Raw genomic sequence first — 16345 nt, 5'->3', positions numbered from 1 at the left:
GTCACCCTTACCATGGTGCCCAGCCATACACTAAGGCTTCGTCTGAAAGGGATACAGACTTTATGACAAGTTCGCTTTCATATATTTTTCTCTGGATTGGTTAATCTGGACTGTTAACTAAATAAGATTTAGAATTAAATATAGAAAAAAAAAAACCCATGTGTGTCTGTGAGGGCATTTTCAGAGAAGTGGACCTTAATGTGGAAAACCCACTCTGAGTGTGGGTGGCACCTTCTCAATGGCTGGGGTCTTGGGCTGAGTAAAGAAGCTAAAAGCAGCCAGGCAGTAGCCTTCCCTCTCTCTGTTCCTGACTTTGGATGCCCTGTGACAGCTGACGCACGCTCCTGACATCCTACATGCCATGCTATGATTAACGATAACATGAAGACATTGGCCACAATTAGCTTTTCATTCTCCAAGCTACTGTTGTCATGTATCTTGCCACAGCAGTTAGAAAGTGCTGTGTGTTGGTCTCAAACTAGTCACCTCTACTCTTAATTTTCTTTTAAAGAACTACTTCTATCAGGTGTCTGTGCAGAGTTAAAAAGGTGCCACATTTATCTGTCTGACTGAAAAGCACTTTTTGTCAATATTCCTTCTAACTCTCCTATCAGTGTTTCAGGCCATGTGCCTTTGGCTCATCCTCAACAGTAGCATCAATTACTTCTTTAGCCTCGGGACATTTTCTTACTTCTGTAGTCTCCTGTAGTCACTAAGGAGTATGCAAGGAGTATGCCCCTCCCTAAAATCTGACTTGACAGATTTTCATTATTTTACTATTTTAGCAACAGATAACAATATTGTACGTGGGAAACAAATAAAAGAAGTAAAAAACCAATGTGTTTTAGAACTTATTAACTGTTCCATAAAGTGTGAATGTTTTTAGTATAATCATATGACATGCCTTCAGATATCTTCAAAAAGTACACATAATAACTCTATAGGTGTTAACATATAAACTTTGACATAAACTCTTTAAAGAAATACTATTTCCTTTGGGAAAAAATGACAAAGAAAATTTTCTCTAATTACATGTTTATATTTGTTTGTATTTATTTATAGATATATTTATAGGTAGCTTCATTTTATGTGTCTCTCTGTCCCATAAAACCATATTAAGATATGTATATTAATCTATCAGGATGGTTACTAGTTAATTAGAAATTCCTATAACTCATAAAAGAATATTTTCATAAAAAATAAGAGATTTTATGTGGCATAGTGTTAGTCTGAGTTGTCTTATATGAATTGTACTTACAAGGGCACTTTGCTGGCTCTATTCACCTCTGAACATCCCAGGATGTGCCAAATAATGATGGAAAATGACTAGTCCTATTTTCTCCATTCCTGCAAGTATCAAACACCATTGAGAGTGCTCACAGTGTTTAGCAAAAATACTTGACCTCCTTCTTGTGTGTTAGTAATGGTGTGAAGGTCATTAGCACAGTCCCAACAGGAATTACCAGGCAGAGAGAGGCCAGAACCTAAAGGTAACTTTCACTAAACAACTTGCTTAGCTCCAACAACTCAAACAGTAAATTCTTTCTGTCTCTGGACTCAGCATTAACATTCACAGATACATTGGGTACACCCCACAAAAGCCATATACTGTGGACTTCTAAATACACACAGAGATACACATACCCATGGACAGACATATTCACACACATGAACAAACACATAAAAGAATATGCATAAAAGCATGCACACACACACAAACACACACACACATACACACACACGTGCTCTAAGTATTATCAGCCTTGGTTGAATAAGAAAACTGGTTAGAGTAATATAATGAAGTTATCAAAATGCACAGTTTATTGTATATGGAATTTAAATCCACGTTTCCATGCTACAAAACCCTGTAACTATCCAGGTGCTTGCTGGTGCTTCATTTGCTATTATCAAAAAGCATTTTTGCTCAAATAAATATTATATTCCAACAAGGTTAAATTTTATTGTTTTTCTTCAAACAATAGTAAAACCACAGTTTTAAACTCATAAAAGGAGCATGATTTTTCAATGAATGCAGAAATTTATATCTAAAAATGCTAATTTTACTTTTTACACTTTTTAAATGTCAGACCTTATTTTCTGACATGGATAGCTTGAGTATGATGCATTTAAAAACTCTTAGCTTTGAAAAGTTTTTAATGGACTTTTGGGGGTTTTGTGCCATTTTTTACAGCATTGAAAAGATAAAGGCATCTTTCCATTATTGGAAAAGTAGTAGATTGATATAATATGTCCAAAAGCACGCATACCTTGAAGTCCGATGCCTTCAGGTTTCATTCCAACTGTGCAACATTGGCCAAAGAATTTTAACCCCCTGTGTTTCAGTTTTCATCATTTCTGCCACAAATACTACATTCCTACTGAGTGGGAGGCACCGGGTGAAGGGCCATAGTTGGAAAGGCGAGCAGGGCATGGCTTCTGCCCTCCACAAAACTTGTAAATTTTGTTTTCATCAAAGCCATGCATGCCTCACATATACCTGTGTGGGGTAAAATCAGAAGGAAAAAAAAACCTATATAGAGATAAGAGTAATACACACTTTTGGACATTCATCAAAACTCCATGAAGGAACAGAAGAATGGGATGGAATCACAGAAGTAACATGAGAGGGGAAATAAAAAGAGGGAAGACAGCTGTGTTCCTAAATGCCTTTGTTCCTGCCTTCCCTTAGAAGAGCCAGCTTTAAGTTTGCTGGCCTCCCCAACACCACCGTATTGCAATAAAGCTACTTTTAAGAGCGATACTAATTGAAGTCTGACAAAAATATCTGCTCATGAGGTAGAAAAGAAATAATGTTTAAGGCTATTGTAAAGAACGGGAAAGCAGAACTCAGATGATTAGTTAGTTGAGCGAAAGTAACAATATCTCTACTAAAAAAATTCTGACTTCCTGTTAAATTACCTAATATGAGATATATTTACCTGAAAATTTGTTAGAAAAGGTAACTATAAGATGATTCGTACACATATAAGTGTCTGCCTCGGTTTTTAAAATCACTTTTTAATAAATCAAAACATATATAGAATTTGTTTTGTTTTTTTTAATAAATTGAAACATACGTAGAATGTGTAATTATATTCCAAGAACTGTGTAATTAATTTACATTTGGTGATATATCGTATTCTCACTGGGTTGTTTTTTTGTTTGTTTCTTTTTTTCGTTTTTAGAGACAAAATTTCTCTGTGTAGCATTTGAGCCTGTCCTTGGAACTAGTTCTATAGATCAGGCTAGTCTCAGACTCAAAGAGATCTGCCAGCCTCTGCCTCCTGAGTTCCGTGATTAAAGGCATGCACCACTACCTCCCTGGCTCCTATTCTCATTGTAAAATGAGAAGAATACCATAAAAAATACAACATTATTTTGAATAGGGGAAGTGTAACATCATTTACATATATTTGGTGAGAAAGCCTCAGAAAACTCAAAGATTAGTTCATAATAGAGCAGTAGATTGTGCAGGTGGCCATGCTGGTATATCCATGTTCTTGATGGAGTCATCTAGCGCTCACTTTCTTTCCATTCTCCCTCTGTGCTATGACACTCATCCTGACTCCATCCTTTCTCACAGAGTTGAAGAGTTACTGAAGTATTTGATAGCCAATCTTCATGTCTAACAACCAGGAGTGAAGAGACTGTCTCCAAGTATTTTCTTGAGACCAAGGGAAATTTGCTGCCATTTGTTCTTACCACAGCCCCCTTTTCAAATCACACACCTCAGTTTAAGCACGCAGTGAATCTGTGAGGTAAGGGGAACACTGTTTACTGATTTAACTGGAATTGGAATTTCTAACAAGTCCTTGCAAAGATTATGCTGCTTAGCTTAGAATACACAGAAGCCAATTCTGCATTGGTTAACCTAACCTCCCGCAAGCATTAGTCATCTGTATGTAGGAAAAGACAGCCCCCCAAAAGTCCTGTAAGTTCTATGTAGAACAATGCTAGGTACAGAGAGTAAACATTATCATGTTTCCTTGGTAACAAAATGCAAACTCTCTTCTTACAGCAAGGGTCCCAGCTAGAAGTTTCTGAGAATGAGACACTTTTGCAGTCATGTTTGTGTTATGTAACAGATCCCTGCATCACTTGCTTACAGGGACACTGGAGTGAGGGCTTATATTCTCACAATAGAGAAATTCCTAAAGATAGTCGATCTTTGTACTCCTTTTTATTGGAACTGGAAATCATCCCTGGAGTTATGGCAACTCTTTATGGACCAAAACAACAAATCAAAGTGTGATTAGGATAGCATTGAAGCAAAGAAACAATACAGCCTGTGGTCTAGATGAGGCTAGCAATCGTATATGCATAAACCATGAATTGTCATTGTGTACTTCTCAATAATGCAAGAAATGGGTTGTGTGTGAATAACCAGATGACTATCAACACTCACTTTGGTTGGTTATGTAGCTCAGCAAACTACAGTAAAAAACCTTTATAGATCTATCTTTTGATATTGCTCCACTGAGTTATGCCATGGTCAACTTATGTAGTGTAAGCTACAAAGGGAATGTCTTCTGCTAAAATGTGAATAAACTTAAAAGCAAAACCAAATAACCCTCCTTCAAAAACCAACAAAATTATCTTCGTCACTTAATTATTTACAAAGGCAAATAAGTAACTCATTTTAAAAACAGAATTTTTATTTGAAGATTTATTCTTTCAACATTATCATCTCGAAATATCCAGTACAATCTGAGCAGGCAATTGTGGAGACATGATGCTCTTGTTACATGAACTACTTCACTTAGTCAGTGACCTACACCAGGGCTAAGTTATAGTTGAAAGTCCCAGTTTTCTGCAAGGAATAGAAAGATAGAAGGTGAACTGTGTGTGGAAATATGAAGGATACAGGGACTAAGTAGTCCAATATGGAAAAGGTAAAGGTCAGAGGAAGAAAATAAACTTTGGCTATAAAGAGACTAAAGAAAAATCTTTGAACTGTCTTGATCCAGAGGCAAAGAATCATATCTTGGTCTAGATTTATACATCACACTGTTTCTCATATCCATTTACTGGTTTAAAATATCTATTTGTGTGTGTTTTAATGAACTATTTAAATTCCATATGTTCTTAATTTTAATTATTTTTTATAGATTGCATAGAGATTGTCATTTTTTTCAGAACAATTTGTTAAATTGTCTCTTCCAAATATATTAAATTTAAGTTTAACTTACAAAACATTATTTGGAATATTTTTACAAATTATATTGGGTTCCCTATTTGTTTCATTGGTCTTTATGCCCATCTATCTGTCACTTCATATTGTATAAATACAATTCTCCTGCTCGTGTCTAATTAAAATATGAAGTGACATTTCCAAATCCAATTATTGATAAATGCATCTTCTACACATATAGAGATGTGGCTACATAGTCTCCACAAAATGTATGCCTTAGAACATTCTAAACAAATGTATAACAATACACAGTACCTGGAATACAATACAATACCAGGAAGGAAGAAATCTCATGGGGTCCAGACCTAGATAAAGAACTACAGGTTAATAATAAGGAGGCTTGAAATAGGAGAAAAAATATTGTTTAGGAGAGAGGACCCACTTGGTTATTCAATACCAAGTAGTCAGTCTTGAAATATATACATACATAAATATATAATGCATGCATTTATACATACACACACAAATATATACATACACAATTATGTATAAATATATACATACATAAATATATACATGCATGCATTCACATATGCATACACACAAATATATATATGTACACACAAACAACTTTATATGGACAGAGCAGATTGTATTTATAGGTTTATGAATATAGATACAAATATAAACAGATAACAATTAAGAAAAACGCTATGAATTTGAGAGAGGGAACAAGGGGCATATAATAGGTGTAGGAGTTAGGGAAGGGAAGAAAAATACAATTATATTTTATTTTTAATATATATATATAAATATAAACATAAATAAAAATGTTGATTGTCACCAAACACCCATACATATTCACAAAGTAGTAAAAATTTGTTTTTTGTTCACAGAATCAGAAACATTTCAGAAATTAAGTATAATCTGATGACACGTAAGTTTGATGTGTTTTGGAGTGTTATGCAGGTTTGTGCAAATACCTGAAATATAGAACGGGAAGCACCGAAGGATAAACTGAAGTATCTCTAAGAATCCCAGGGTCCTGAAACTTACCCATATAAGATACTGACACCAATACTTTAACCTACCATAATAGGAGAGTGGCTCATTTTGTACAGCGTTCTTGCTGAACTCAGGTCAGTGAGCTTGCAGATTATTATCAAACTTAAAGAGTGCCTAAGATAATCCCAAAAATAAAACTTTATGATGGGAGTTTGAAGATAGGTTAGCCCAGACAGGTGATCCTAGTGTTGGTGACCATTTTCTTTAACTGTTATATCCTTTTAGATATTTTCTTTAATACTTTTATCTTTGTTTCTGGTGAACTTTTAAAATTGAAAATAGATTCTTCTTTCATAGAATATATTGTAACCACAGTTACCCTTCCCTCCACTCCTCTTAGATCCCCTCAGCTCCAGTCCCCCTCTATTTCCTCTTCAGAAAAAAATTCTCCTAGAAAACACAGCTAGTATTTTTTAAACAGTTTTAAATGGAACAGAATTACATAATTTTGTTACCTTCCTTTCTGCTTTCCAACTCATCTAATATCTCCCCACTCTCACATAGACAGCTTCTTTTTACTTGATTAAAGTCATAAACAAATGTATGTAAGCATGTGTATTCATAAATATGCACAACCTATGGAGCCCATTTTTGTTGTTTGGGTATGTATGGTTTCACTCTGATTGGAAAACAGATAATTCAGACAAGCACTTTAGATTCAATAGGTTTCCTAACAAAAGCAGTATGTTTACAAATCAAGTAAACATGACTTTGCAATAAAGGAGTCAGAAGGAAATAAAATACACACACACACACACACACACACACACACACACACACACAGTTTCTAGTACAAAATTTTCCATATTGAAGCTGATTTGTATTTTTAGTGTTCTCATAGTGAGTTTAGGTGTCTTCATCCATATGGTTAAATTTTAATGAAGACATAATGAAAAATTAAATAAAAGGAGGAGAAATAGTTATCTCTAACCAAAAAGGTTGGCTCTAGGAAAAATATAATTTTAAATATCTATAAAAGAGTGCAGTTATTGGTTCCATTCTTGTGCACATTTGCCTAGAATTATTAGATAAAGATAGTTTTCATATGCTTAGCAATCAGTGTTATGTAAGAATATATTTATTATGCAGTTACAGAATGTGCTGACTTTTAAATATTGATTTCACCAAAAGGGAATGCATCACATTAACACTAATAATTATACCTTGAGTAGATAAGTTTGACATATATTAAGTTAATTACAATGTTATTAAAGTAAAAAAATCTGATAACAATTAGCAATGTTAGTCATGGAGTGATGCATTAAAATAATTAATTTGAACTCCCTTTTTTAAAAAACTGAGTAAATAAGCACATTACAAAATTTACACATATTTTCCAGGAAACTTTTAACTACAAGAGGTGAGCCCACCTCTTTATTTTTCTTTTTAGACACACGCATATCCACACACGATCACGATAATGTACCAACTGAGCAAATGGCCTTTGGCTTAGAGAAAATTGGATCCTAAGATAACTTGCTGAATTTATTTTGGACTCAAATAGTCTTTAGTATGCACAAGTCATTAAAGCAAAAGTCAAGACCTGAGAAGAGTTTCTTTCAATATTTTATAGGAAGGATTTTGATCTATGATTTATTAGTCACCTGACAGCACTGAGGGTGGAGAGGATTTTTTTTTTTTTTTTTTGCTTTTCCATTACGAATCAATTCTTCTGGTAGATAGATTTTTACATCCCTTCTCATATCATTCATTGGAGAAAAGAAATCTGCTTTGGGATGCGTCTGTCAGTGTCACGGATCAGGTAGACAAGTGATATAAAAAATGTGAGAATCTTAAGCTGTGAGGTGAACTGCAATGTTGCAGAATACATTGAAAAACTGGAAAAATAAAAATACCAAACACATTTGATGTCTTTTAGTTGCTTTAGAACATTCAAAATATCGAAATGGAGTGCATCTTATACATCTAAAGGTCAAAATTGGGTTTTATTTTGACATACATCTTGGCAGCACAATGCAATTATATATTTCAGGGATAACTCTGGTTCTTCTCTTTACGATATTTTGCTGAGTGCCACTTATTTTGTTGTATTATGTGATTTATTGCTAAGCCATTCCAGCCAGCATATACTGCATTCCTCAGTTACATGTGACTAAATTTCAAGTAAGTTTTTCAGTCAGTTCAAATTGACTTGAAAAGTAAATATCACAGAAAAAAATCAAGTTTTATAAGAAGATATATCATACTACTATTTATCTATACAAAAGGATCTGACTACACAAAAAAATGTCAGGCATAGAGAGTTGCAAGCAACTGCTAAACCTCAGGTGTATATCAAATAAATTTTGGTACTTTATATTTAGAATTATATATAATTAATTGGATTATCTTTTTCATGTAATTGAAAGATTGCAAGGTCTTTTTAAAATTTCCCTTAGCTGTCTGTGTCATTCCAAAGGTCATATGTCATAATATCATAAGAGTATAGACTTTTTCACTGGGGCCTTTATAGGTGGTTGTTTTTTACATAGCGGTAATGTCATAGTGTGTGGAATTAGTACAGGGACACAATAAAAAAAGAACTGCTTCATGGGAGAGAATGCTGGTTCAAACTTATGGAAGTTGTACATTTTACTAGCATTACATGGGTTGAACAAAAAACCCTGTTCCATGCCTAGCCTTTCATTCTGAAAATTTTAGTATTTACAGGCCGAGGCCGAAGGAGTGGGATTTGAGAACAGCCATTGATGTGGAATGATACCCCTTAACAACTTTGAGGTCTTTTCTCCCACAGAAGCCTGCATGGCACTTACCAGCTCTGTGAAACCTAGCCAGTAAGGAGAGAATTTCATGGCAAGTCAAAGTTGATTGATTTTCCTATGTCCTGCAGCCAAAGAGTTTGGTGTTGTTAACTGTCTAGCAAAGTACAATGGGTAAACGAGAACAATGACTATTGTCTGTTTTATTTTGGGGCATGCCTGACTAATAATTATAGAAAAGCAACGTGTGTCCATCTCTGAGGTTTTCATTTAATAATACATATCATCCATAGAGTATACTTCTATTCAAGATTTTTTTGTAATTTTTTTAATTACTTAAAATCAAAGTTTCATAAAGCTTCTTTACACATCCTTAGTTTACTTTAATATGACACTTACTTCTCCTTTCCCCCAGATTCCTTAAATCCTTCCTTATACATTTACTTCCCAATAAAGCCCCCCCCATTCTGTCATATTACATGTGTGCTACCATCCCTGTTATCACACTTTTTCCCCTTCAGTTACAAGATATAGGCATGCATGTACGTTCTTCACATACATTACATTTTGATTAGCTGTACCTTTGCTAATTGCCCAACTACTCTACTCCCTGCTTTAATCTTTCCTGCTAGCATCAATACTGATCTGCCAAGCAAAATGTGCCCACTAGTGCAATAGCAACTAGACTATCTGTGGAAATAACCAGCTTCTCTCTTGATTTGATTAAAGGCTTACTCAATAGGAGGGAATCCATACCTGGCACTGAGACAAATACCGAATTCATGTTTAAGAAAGTCATAGGTTTTGGAGTTAGAAGGCATTGATAATTTTTTTGTTAAATAGTCATGTTGTCAAATTGCCTTTAAATATTTACATATTTAGCCATAAACCTGTGGTTCTCTAACATATGCTGTGAATATCATTAATGAATAAAGAAAATGACTTAGCCTGTTGATAGCTCAGAACTTATATAGTTGGGATAAACTAAACTGAAGGCTTGGAGAAAGGAGGCAAAGTCAGAGAGAAGCCATGGAGCTGCTACCGGAGACAGACATGCTGAAACTTTGCTGGTAGGCCACAACCTTGTGGTGATGCACACATTAATGGAGATGGGTTAAATTAAAATGTAAGAGTTAGCAAATAAGAAGCTACAGCTAATTGGCTAAGCAGTGATTTAAATAATATAGTTTCTGTGTTATTACTTTTGGGCTGAGCAGCCAGGAACCAACAAGTGGTCTTTTACAACAGTTCTTTAAAACTTTGTCAAAGAAATCTTCTTATTGCAAATGGTCAGTAGCTCATGGACATACTGACAACAGATTGAGCTGTTGAGAATAGCTGTTTAGAGTGCTCATTTGTAGATTATACTTCTATATCAAATCTCCACTCTTCAAGGCTCAAGGAACATCATGGAATAATGAGTTGGAAAAGGTATTAGAGGTGGAAGAGGAGGAAGAATGCTGTGAAATTCTGGGCTTTGGACATAACATGTCTGTTGTACACATGAACTCACAAGAGCCATGGTTACAGATATATAAAACACATACAAGAAAATTCAGCCAAGAAATCCTAGCACAAGAAATTTGGTGACATGCCCCACCCAGCTGATGGATTCTGAGTGTAAAGAAACAATTTCTTTTTTAAAGAAAAAACTTTTATTGATTCTTCATTGATTCCACATCATACATTCTAGTCCCAGTCACCTCCCTGCCCTCACCTTTGCCCTCTGTCCTTTTGATCTCCCCACCACTCAAACAAAACAAAATTTAAAGGTATAGCAAAAAATAAAAATAGTTACAACAAAAAAATCTTGGCATGAAAGTGGTAGTATGGCCCAATGAGTCACACAATATACCTTTTAGTCCATGCATCTTTTCTTGTAAATGTTCTTTGCAATGGATCATTGGATTAGCTTAAGGCCTCTGGCATCATCTACTCTAAATATGCTTGACCCTCATGGTACTCCTCCTTCATATGCTGTTGTTGTCCTGTGTCATTGAGATTCTGTAACTTTGGGTCTGCAGGTTCGGCCCCTTCACATACTGGAGCAGTATATATGAGGTAGATGTTGGGGTGGACTAACTCATATCCCTGGTTTTGGGCCTGAGTGGTAGTTGGGGTAAACAGGCTGCTAGGTTTGCCCCTGTGCAAGCTCTCCATCGCTGCCCAACCTGGTGACCCAGTGCTGCAGGCAACGAGGAGCAGGACCATGTCTGCTTTCACCGCCTCTCAGGCACTCTCACCACGAGAGCGTGCTGTACTGTTTTGCTCAGGCAAGGTGTATACACTTTCTTAATTCTTGCAGTTGGTGAAGGACAGGACAGACTCTTCTGTTCAGGCCTCCAATTGTGGCACTTGGCAAGGGTGACAGGAGAGCATATTTCCCTCACCCATGCCACCACACGGCATACGAGAGAGGGGCTAGGTGCTGCTCTCCTGCTCTCACTTCCATAGGGCTGCCTGACCCATGTCTGTCTCCTACCCCACGCTGTTGCTCTCCCATGTGCTACAGCTGGTGAGAGTCAGGACGAGCCCTCCCAATCCCATGAGTCCGGTGCCAGCCTTCCTGTCCACTTCAGGAGGCAAGGGGCAAGGGAGAGGAAGGCATCTTTCCTTCACCTACCACATTGCTGAAGAAATCGTAACTATGGGCAGTTGACCAATACTCTAGTGAATGTCACATACACATGACAACAGTTACTGGACTCAGTAGGGGCAGAAAAGAAGACATAAGCTGATAATAAGATATGTTGGAAGGCCAGTAGAAACTGAACATGGAGAGTATTTGAGTTGTATACGACCAATATACAGTGCATACATTTACAAATTTTAAAAGAAAAAATCTGATTACATCATTATTATAATCAATCAAATATTTCATTTGTCCCCAAAGTAATTGTATATGTCTTTGTGGGTCCAGTCTTTTTTTTTTTTTTTTTTTTTTTTTTTTGGTTTTTCGAGACAGGGTTTCTCTGCAGCTTTTTTAGAGCCTGTCCTGGAACTAGCTCTTGTAGACCAGGCTGGCCTCGAACTCACGGAGATCCGCCTGCCTCTGCCTCCCGAGTGCTGGGATTAAAGGCGTGCGCCACCACCGCCCGGCTGTGGTCCAGACTTGTGTAAGTATTTACATTGCTCTACAAAGCTTGTGCTGAAACTACTTCATATTGAAAAAAAAATGCTGAGACATTACCTTGCAGTAAGACTCCTCATGCATGGAGTAATACGAAAATGTGCCAGTTACCTCAACAGAGGGCAGTTGAAAAAAAGGTGGGGGGGTAAGTTTGGTCATGATGCTCTTGTCATCACGTATTTTTCTGCCTTTCTGCTATAAAATGACTCCTCAGGATGGCCTTTCAAAGATGATAGGGCCATGCAGCTTGTTTTCACAACCTCCAGAATCAAAAGACAGATGAATTTTATTGCTTGGGAAACAGCACATATAAGGTACTTGGTTGCAACAACACATAATAGACTATAACCTACTACCTAAGTTTACATTGTAACCTATCACCTTGACCATATTATAAATAAAATTCAGCTCATATTATTTCTTATAGAGGAAAGGAAATGCCATACTCTTTAGGTTTTAGCCCTTTTATTATGAACCCTTTGCCTAAGGAAACCATTATCTTTATTCCATTTCTCTTAAGATTCTTTGAAAATATCAAAGCCAGGTGGTGATGGTGGTGGTGCAATTCTTTAATCCCAGAACTCAGGAGGCCAAGGCAGTCAGATCTATGTGTGTGAGGTCAGCCTGGTCTACAGATAGAGTTCAAGGATAGGCAGGCAATGCAGAGAACCCCTGCACAAATAGACAAATCAAAAAATCATTTGAAGATATTATTGAACAGACAGTGGCCCCTGAAATCTTTCCTCCAATAAGAAACCCCCTTAAGTTACGTGTTTTGAATGCTTTTTAATAATGTGCATCTGCTTACCTTTTGGCATTGGGTACTTAGTTAATTACTTTATATCTATCTTTAAACATAAGTTTCCTGGTGATAGGAAAGTTGTTTTTTTTTATTTTTGTCTTTATCCATCATTCCAAAATAGAGCAAAGGAAGTGCTGAAAATATGCAAAGCAAGTAATTTAAAAGAATTATTATAAGAAAGAATTCTGGTTTTGATTTACTCTCTGGATTTCGTAGTGTTAAAAGATGGTACACACACTACCAGAGTGAAAAGGAATCACTAATCTTATCCATCTATGAACCCTGCAAATCGCAGCAATTACCAGACAGACAAGATATGCCTATTAGTATAATAGTGGAATGAATGTCACTGGTATATCTAACAATTTTGTTTTTATTTAAGTCTCATTTTAAAGTTGAAAACTATACCTGGCACTGTTTCAAGGGACAAGAACCTGTTCCTATAAATGCCATAAGTTGTAGAAGAGAACTAATGATATTAACTATGATAAATGGCATAGTATTAGACTAAACACTAATGAAAAAAGAACATTGTTTTATTGTTTTCTTTTTCTGATTTTTCAAGGCAGGGTTTCTCTGTATAGCTTTGGAGCCTGTCCTGGAACTCACTTTGTAGACCAGGCTGACCTCAAACTGACAGAGATCCTTCTGCCTCGGCCTCTGCCTTCCAAGTGTTGGGATTAAAGACATGTACCACAACTACCTGGTGAAAAGAGAATTGTTAAGAAAAATAGTTAAGATATACTGAATTTTAGTCCATTGATTTTAGTTTCACTTAATTAATTACTGGAAGTTGGGCAAGTTAAAGTATCTATGAGCCTTAGGCTTTCATTTTGAGAAACTGAAATAACAATATTTGTCTATGGTCTTAGTAGATGCAGAAAGAGTCAGTTATAGTAATATTTATATCAACTTTATATTTTGTAAATATGAAGCAACTATAGTGAACTATTTTACAATCTCAAAGAGACTTAATGCCCAAAATAGCTAAGGGAAAAATATTAGGCTGTATATTATTCATTTATATTCAATCGAATTGTATAGGGCTAAAACATATGAGGCTTTTTCTTAATGCATTTTAAGTATATTAAATACAATGTAAATAGTTTGTAAAAACTAGAAAGGGGCAGTTAAAAATCTTTGTGCCTGCAGAATTTGACTGACACACATAGGGCTGTCATGTGGGCATGTCTACGTGAAACTCATAGGCTCCCACAGAGGCAAAGGATGCTATGGAGTCTCGTGAGACTTAGCTTTGACATTAGCAAACCATGCCTTTATCTCCTTCACTCAGTGCCCTCTGTATGTGAATTACTTTTATTTGCCTGTGTAAGCAATACCCACTTTCGATAAGACTGCCACATAGTTGTCACCATGAAAAGAACGGTGTTAAAATCTTCACTTTCTGGTAAGGAAGATATAGTCACCGTTTAATAATTTATTGCTTCTGAATATATTTGTTTTAATTTGCTATTTTCATGTTAATCCCAGAGAGGTCTGACAGGATCACTATGTAAAGTACAACTTGAGGTGACAGTTTCTGTACAAAGATATTGTTGCAGGTGGATCCAGTGCATCCCAAAGACATTAAAATACACCCAACCAAGGAGGGCAGTGGTCTTTTCCAATTAAGCTTCTTCCTTGTCTTCTTCAGTGACTCTACCACCACGCTACTTAAAAGAGGCTCAATGTTTCTGCTTCCTCAGATCCCACTCATGTTTTAAATTATTAATACCCATCTTCACATCCAGCTCTTGAGAAGCTCATCAATGATCACCTAAGATCTGGCTGATAAATTGAAAAGCACAGCGCATTCTGCCTGACAACTTACCCACTGCTTCTGATGAAGCCACTCCGTTCAGCCTTCCCTGCAGCTGTATATGAAGTCCAGATTCAAATGTGACCACCAAACATGCCCATCTGACACCTACAACTCTGCAAATGAAGACAGAAAATATATTTTCCTTTTCCAGACTCTCTCCTTTTAGATAGTCTGCCTTTGTAAATGCATAAAGTTTTGTTTATTCATTCAAATTGAATGCTCTAGGATTATTTTCGGTATTTCTCTGCCTTATCAAACAGCTGGATTAGGTTAGATTTAGTTGTTCTAAGCATTTCTGTTCAGTGCCATGTTATTGTTATTGTTACTCTCTCCTCTGTTATTGTCTGATACTGTTTGTTGTCGTAATTTCTTTTTAAGCACCTTGCAGAAGGCTCCTTGATATTAGCATCTCCTCACTCATAACTATCAGACTTACTATTTTAAGAAGCAAAATGACTTAAGTTGTAAAATTCAAAACTTCCTTTCCACAGAAGTCATATTGTGATTTCTATTTTCCGTGATGTATCCGACTACTAACCTTATGCCCATCCATTTTCTGAATGTATTACATTGTGTTGTGCTAGTCCCATTGTTTTGTGCTAGTCTGTTGTGGTGTGGGAAGTTTTTCTGTATATGTGTTGCTTTAATTGGCTAATAGAGAAGGTCCTTTCAGCCAATGGCTTAATAGAATATAGCCAGGCTGGAAGAGATATATATATAGAGAGAGTGGACAGAGTCAGGGAGAAGCCATAGAGCCTACAAAAGAGAAACTCGCAAGTTGCCAGCCAGAACCTTGCCAGTAGGCCATGAACCTTGTGGTAAAATATAAAATAATAGAAATGAGTTAACCAAAGATATAAGAACTAGCTAGAATACACTTAAGTGATTGGCCAAAGAGTATCGCAAATAATACAGTTTCTGTATGATTATTTCAGGGCTGAGCAGTTGGGAAAGAAATTACAGCCTTCTGCCAACACTTTTGTGCCATTCGCTTCTTTTTCACTTGGATTTTGTTAATATTAAATCTCTTTTTTAAACAAACCTACAATCAAATTTTAGTATTAATTTATAGATGACATGTTTCAGGGTTCCAATAAATGTTTAATTGATCAACATCACCTTTTCTAGTCTTTTATGCCCTTATCCAAGATATATTGCTTTCGATCTGCTTAGGTTGATATACACCTGGGAAATCTTAAGGTAAATGTTGTATACAAGGATAGGAAACATTGATACTTATTTGCTTCTTCCCCTCCAAGCAATTTAAAGCATCTAATTAATTTAAAAAAACTTCATTGACTACAAAGGACATATTCAGTCCTTCCAGGCCTTAAATCATACTTAAGTCATACTTCTGTGATAGTAATACTTTGTACTATTACCAAATCAAAATTCATTTTTATCATTACTTTAAGTATTTACTCATTTTCATTTTGCTCCCAACTTATAGTTCCTCTTTGTTTCATAAAATAATCTTATTTTTCTTTAAAACATTACATGTAGAGCTCAGGTATGGCTGGTGATCCTGCCCCACATATCGTATACAGTTAAATGACCTGGTAAATAGGGAACCTATCCACCTCAAATCAGGTATTGGTTTCTTGGTGTTATATCTTTTTTTTATAGTTACTATTTAGCATGTAACTGACCCAGAGCCATGTTAGGATCAGTTTCT

Source organism: Arvicola amphibius, chromosome 4 (assembly GCF_903992535.2).
Source record: "Arvicola amphibius chromosome 4, mArvAmp1.2, whole genome shotgun sequence".
In the NCBI taxonomy this organism is placed as follows: Eukaryota; Metazoa; Chordata; class Mammalia; order Rodentia; family Cricetidae; genus Arvicola; species Arvicola amphibius.
This window is presented reverse-complemented; position numbering follows the sequence as displayed.